General features: G+C 45.0%; 1 non-coding gene across 1 annotated transcript; it reads left to right on the forward strand.

Moving 5' to 3' along the window:
- Positions 1-3,062: 3,062 nt before the first annotated feature.
- Positions 3,063-3,144, forward strand: Trnas-gcu. The gene has a single exon. It is a non-coding gene; the product is annotated as a tRNA-Ser (tRNA).
- Positions 3,145-6,815: the final 3,671 nt, after the last annotated feature.

Below are 6,815 nucleotides of genomic sequence, written 5' to 3' on the forward strand. Positions count from 1 at the left end.
GCCTGACGTTGTCCTCAGAAATGTTTTTAATTATGCGGACAACCGATTAACCAAATTAAAATAAATTAAAAGATACAACGTATGTCATAGTGAGTGTATTTGCAAAGAGTGCCCCCTTTTACCTGGGGATTCGCATGTGCGAGTTACAAAGCTCTAACTTGAATGCGTAATTAAACTTACTTATGCCACATATAAATTGAATAGCAAGTGATCAATATTTTAACTAGGGGAGGAGCGGCGCCGCAGTAATGCAAGTGCCCTTTACCCAGAAGACCTGCGGCTTTGCGTCTAATGAGGCTGCATTGAGATTGTACGGATTAAAGAAAAATGGCGACGATGGTTCAAGTGGAGCTTTGGGGGCGAGGAGTTGGTGTTGCCGATCTTTTACTTTGATCATTCTATTTTATTCATTTTATTTTGTTTATTAAAACGCTTAGAGCCCGAAAGCATTACAGAGGGGATGTGCAAAAAAAAAAAAAAAGTAATAGTATATAAACATGTCTATAGCACAATACCGAAGTAAAAACAAAAATGATGGTGTTGCTATTGTGCGTAACTCTTTGAACATATTTTGGTAGGCATTTTTCCCGAACCCCCTTCCCGAAATGATGAGTAGAGAATAATTAGGACGCGCGGACTCCCGTGGTGCGGTAAAACACAGTCAATAAAGCTTACGCTCGTCTAACCTTTCTCGCAATATCTTGATAAAGAAAATTCGTTATCCCAAGGACGAGGTGTCCAAATGAAGCCTTGGTCCCCCGCTAATGATGAGGAGCGGCAATTTGTTTGAGCTTTGTTAGACGCCGTTCACCCCGAAATTGACAGTTCGGCGGAAGGTACGTTCTCGCTGGACCAGTCGCGCGCCTTTCTCCACGTGATCGCGCTCCCTATTATGCCTTTCAAGACCCCCTAAAATAACCAAAGCACTAAAATTTTGACGTTCTCACTCTGAGATTGAACCAAGATAAGGATTGGATCAGAGTGGTGGGTCAGTGTTCGACTGGGCCTCTCGTCCAATCAACGCGTTGAATGACTCTGGACAACCGGTTTGGGTCCAATGGCGAAGTTTGCGCCTTTTGATGGTGTTCCATGGAGGAAGAGCAGGATGCCCGCAGGCCTTGGTTATTCCAGGTGCTGTTGGACGCACACACAAAAGAGAGGTGTCGTTCGTTGAGAGGGAGGCGCTGTTGATTAGTCAGGACAAAGGGTGGCTCTCACCGCACTGTCAGCTAAGTGATAAAAGGAGTCCACTGGGCACTCCCCAGCTTCAATTGTCTCCGGAAGACGCGTGCTCTTTTGAATGAAGTCGCGTGCTCTTTTGAATGAAGTCGCGACGCACTCTGCCATAGATGTAAACGCCTCGCCAGCAGAATCGTTCGGCACCCGAAAGGCTGAGCGGTGTTTGTTACTTGTATTTTTATTTTTATTGTCTCTTGTGCAGAATACTTGTTAGTTTTAATTTTTCGTACCTTTGGTCGCCATTGGAAAAAGATTGAGATGTAGGTTCCAAGAAAGAGAGAACATAGGCTGGACAACTTCTAATGCTGAATGAACTGAAGCATTCCCAAGGCTTAGAATTGTAGGTTGCGAGACGTCTCAGGAAGTCTGAAATTTAAGACTGCTGAAAGCGTTCTGTTGGAATTGAAGTTTCCATTCGTAGGCTATTGTCTCTTGTGTATCCTGCGACAGCCGCCAAAGGTAGATACAATTACAAAGTTTTCTGTTATAGCTAATGATGCACAGTAAACCAATTAATCTTGTTTAAACTGCACTCACAGCACGAAATCTTCAGTCTCCAGGCGACCCGTTTCTTTAGCGTTTGTAGATTTGGTCTATGCAAGCTTGGCTCTTATTTTATTTCGCATATAGTTAAGTTAGTTTCTACACAGTTAATTGTTTATATTGTTGAACAAAAGTACAAATCCAAACCACTGCGCACCCGAAGAGCTTGGCTGAGTGATTGTTTAAAAACCTTCTCGTGTTTTATAAACTAGGAGTCGCAAGTTTATTAAAACGCAATTTATACACTCTCATTACGTTTAAGAGCAATATATTGTTTCTAAATTTATTATTGTTTAACACATAGGTAATCGATTTAGTACCGGCCTACCTGTAATTTAAAATGTTTAGTTGAATTATGGTAAAACGTTCCGAAGGACCCAATTTGTTCATGCGGAGTTGAAGTAGTTTTTGGGTGTTTTCTTGTTTCAGTTTATCCGTCGAAGTCTTCCAAGATAAAAGAGGCAATCATTCTTAATGCCATCCCATAAAATCCTTGACCACCGACATTTTTCGGCAAAAAAAAGAAAGAAAACAACTCGCTAAATTATATTGATTGTGTGCATTAGCGCAAACCAATATACACAACCCCTGAACACAGATACAACATTCGTTTCTATATTCCTGCATGTGGTAAATCTAAGGAAAGTCCATACGTGAACTAGGTAGACGGGCATCCTAGGTTTGCAATGCTTCTTGAATATCTGTAATGTACACGTGATGGGGATTGCATATTGAGGCTACCACAATCTAACGTATTTGACTCTCACATGTATTTCTTGATTGGATATCGCTTTATTTTGCAAGTTTGCTATGGCGAAACCGAATTTGCAGCCGCAACATTAATCGGTGTGCTGTGCTGAATCTGGCGTGGGCAATGCTACATGTATCTACAAGTATACATCTGGGCGCCACAATCTGGTTCAAAGAGCTGCCACATTTCTACCTGCCCTCAAATCTTTAAGAGCCACACGCTGCAACTTATCACGTTTGCACCAATACTAAACGAAGCCACGAATATGTGTCGTGTCAGTTACACGGCACTAAAAGTCTTCTAAAATAAATACTACGGGCGAACGTAGAAAGACGGGACCGAATGACCCGAGCGTCTTCTTTTAATAGCCTTGCGCTCTACGCAACGACGCTCTGGCGCCTTGCCAGCAGCTGCGAGTAATCGCAAAAAGGAGCGTCGCCTTATCACTGTCAAAACAAGGTCAGATTTCCAGCTGTGCGTTGGGAGGCTACTTGCGCAACATGCACTGCCGTTTTTGCAGCAACCCGTGGACGAGGTGGCCGAGTGGTTAAGGCGTTGGACTGCTAATCCAATGGGCTCTGCCCGCGTGGGTTCGAATCCCATCCTCGTCGAAGAGGTGTTTCTCCTTTTTTTTTCCACCATCTTTTGCATCACGGGTTCAGAATGCTTTCCTGCCTGCCGTGGTTGTTAAGAGGGATCCGTACACATAAAAAAAAAAAAAGAACACTTCAGAAACCATGCTATCTGAAATAGTTTTTTTTTTTTAGGCAAGTAGATTTTGAAATAATTTTTCCGCGAAACAGAAAAGAAAGAGGAAATAGCGCGATATATCCGCTGTGTTACGGAATACAAGCCAGTGTCTGAAATCCTAGCTTCTAGTCATAAAAATAGAAATAATAATCTCAAACGCAGTCTCTTGTGAAGAAAGGGGCTGCGCATTAAACAGTAGTTTTGCTTTTCACGGCACTCTTGCGATCGGTGTTGTTCTTGAAACTTCGTGTTTGGATTTGTGACGTTCTCGCACAACGATATGTGCGAATGTTTCTAAAGAAAAAAAAAATTGGAGTTTTGCACAGCACAGCAGACACCGGTCTGTAGGTGTAGGTCAGGACCCGCTCTAGGCCCCGCCCACAGAACGGTCGCCACGCCCATTACTACAAGAATGGCTTGGCTACTCGGCCGAACAGGTTCGCAAGCCTAATATCTTTCTGCCGTGACATCTGACACATCTGAGCCAACGTTACTAGATTAGCTAAGTTAGGGAACTGCCCATGGACGCTGCTTGAAAGCAGAGAACGTACCCCCCCCTACACACACACACACACACACTCACATCATCTTTTCCAGGGGCTTCCCTCCCGTCGACTGACGCGCCACCGTTTTGAGGGTGGTAAATCTCGCGTATGCTATGGAATACGTACGTTGCAAGCACAACGTCTAGATGGCGTTTCACCGTATTCTATGGAACACACAGCTTTGAAATATTAATCTAGATGGCGCTTAAAATGACGGAAGGTGGCCTGAAGGGAGATTGAGTGTGGGTTACCCACTCCCCCGCGGTAGTTCCACGCCTGAAGTAATCTAGTAACGTTGTTCTAAGTTGCCGTGTGATACCACCGGCTAGTCGTGCGGGCAGACGCACAGCAGCGCGAGGCACCGTATATGCGATTCAAATGCACTCTGCTACCAACTGAAACACCCGTGACAGCCGACCATGAAAGTGGCACTCTAGCGTTCCATCATGTACGAGCTACCGTTCAATACAAGCGTGCTTCAGCGTCTGTGAATGTGCGCTAAAAACCAACCAAAATGAGAAAACAAAATAGGTATGTTGTTTTTCCGGATTTTCATTTTTAATAATTTCTTTACTTATCATTTGCGCGGCAACCGCGAGCAAGGTGGGTGAGCGTCATGTCACAAAATTAAAATTCGATGAAAAATATTCGGTCTGGCCGGCCATGTACGCTGCAAAACCTCAGAGCTACAGCCGTTTTGAAGCAAGACGAAGGAAACACACCGGGAAAAATTTTATAATCAGCGAACTCCTGATTGTCTCCAGGCAAATGGCTCGCAAATTCTTGCCTGTATAGGTATCCTTCCAGTATTGAAACCATGGTCGCAGTTAGGACGGTTGCGCAATTCACAGGGCAGCGGGGCAGCGGTATTTACACGAGGCGCTCACATCACGCGACGAAAAACGTCAGGCTTTCGTGGTGCGGCGCTATGACGTTAGCTTCGCGGCGGAGGGATGGGGCGATGCTTAGAGCTTAGAGTTATTATAATGTACGCTAGAGATTGAACTGGCGCTGGTGTCTATGCGACTTCCGTAACGCAAATCGAAGCAGACGGCAACCAGTTCAGTTTGGCAGTGCTCCTTTACATTGTTATGGGAAACGCGCTTGGACTTCGTCTCTTCACCGGAAAATAACATGAAACATGATGATGATTGGGGTTTTTTGGCGCAAGAGCAACTTACGCCATATTGCGCCAAACAAATGTTTTTCCAAGGGACTGAAAGTTATAATATATAAGAGCTGGAAGCTGCAGCTGGTGTAAAAGGCCAGTTTTATGGAGGAAATTTAAAACTCGATTGAATGGTACCATTTGTTCATTGCTAAGTAGAAAATATGGGTGAAAGGAAAGGGGACCTGGAAAAAGTTCTGTAAATATGATCACCGCTTTTAGTTTAAAGATTTGCAATGCCACAGGATGTGCAAAACAGTCATAGCTTTCCCACAGTTGTCGCAGAGTTCAACGTCCTCACTACAGAGCAGGTGCAAATGAGTCAAACGGGTATGACCAATTCTTAAGCGGCAAAAGAGAACTTCAACCTGACGGTCTTTATGGAAGGGACTCTCCCACACCCCCAGTTGGGGCATGATAACATGAAGCTTGTCCTCTTTTTCCATATCCCAATCCAACTGCAATGACTTCATAATTTATTTCTGGATGATTGGTTTCAGGTCTTGGTGTGGCAAGCCAAGAGGCAGTTTTGGGCACTCTTTCGCAGAGCCAGCAAGCAAGTCTGCTTTCTCATTGCCGGAAATACCCACGTGGCTAGGAACCCAAAAGAATTTGACGAAGTGTCTTAGTTGAAGTGCTCGGTTTGATCGTACCTGAAGATAGTGCACGAAAAGGTTCTTGCTGGCTGTTAAGGACGAAATGGCTAGAAGAACGCTCTGAGAGTCGACAAACAGAATTGCTTTCATGATACTATTCTCCACTAAGTACTCAACAGCCATTAAAATGGCGTACAATTAAGCAGTAAAAATATTTGCAAGAGTATGTTGTTGTCTAACTTTCTTGAAGGCAATGGAATAAACCTCAAATCCCAGGAAGGTTGATGTTTTTCATCCATCAGTGTATACGTGCGAGTAGTCCTTGTATTTCTGTTCCAGTTCGGCAAACTCCTGCTGAAGAACGAGTGAAGAAATAGCTCTCTTCTGTACTTGGACAGTGAGCAGTCACAAGAGATTGGTGGAAGGTCCCGAGCTGCAATTCTTTCATTGCTCTTCAGCAAAGCAGCTTCACTAAAGGGAAGCTGGAGTGATGTTGCTATGCTTTGAACTCTTAAATTTAGAGGCCGAACAATACTCAGCTTGTTTTCAAAGAATCGGAGGGATGTAGCAGGTCGGAGGGCATCAAAGAAGGATGTTGAGGAAAACTGTATATATTGTAAGCATACCAGACTCAATTATTGCCTTCGTCTTTCCAGAGACATTTGATGTGTATCAGCATACAAGCTAGGCACAGGTGATGTTGCAAATGCCCCCGTGGCAAGTCGGAGCCCAAGATGATGACGGGGTCCAACATCTTTAGGGCAGACGGACGCGCCGTCCCATAATCAATCGCGCCATAGTCCAAGCGGGACCGTACCAAAGAGGTGTAATGTCCCAAGAGAGTCCCAGATCCCAAGGTTGTATGCAACAACACCTTGAGAATGTTTGATGAACGTAGGCATTTATGTTGCAACTCTTTCAAGTGGGATATAAAAGTGAGCTTTTTATCAACTATTATTCCTAAAAAATTATGGCCGTTTACAATGCCCTGTAACGCCGGACTCGAGCGCAGCTCTTCTGGAGGAGGATGGAAGCGTACTGAGGGACAGGCGACTCCTTGAGGTCACGTGACCTCAGGGGAGGGGGGGGGGCGGGTCGCGTGACGGCAGGGGGGTCACGTGACCTCCGACCTTAGGGGGGTCACGTGACCTCAGAGGGGTCACGCGACTTCAGGGGCGTTCGGGGGGTCACGTGACCTGGGAGGTCACGTGACCTTGCGGTTA

The sequence above is a fragment of the Ixodes scapularis genome, unplaced genomic scaffold (genome assembly GCF_016920785.2).
Source record: "Ixodes scapularis isolate PalLabHiFi unplaced genomic scaffold, ASM1692078v2 PGA_scaffold44__24_contigs__length_19508400, whole genome shotgun sequence".
Lineage (NCBI taxonomy): Eukaryota > Metazoa > Arthropoda > Arachnida > Ixodida > Ixodidae > Ixodes > Ixodes scapularis.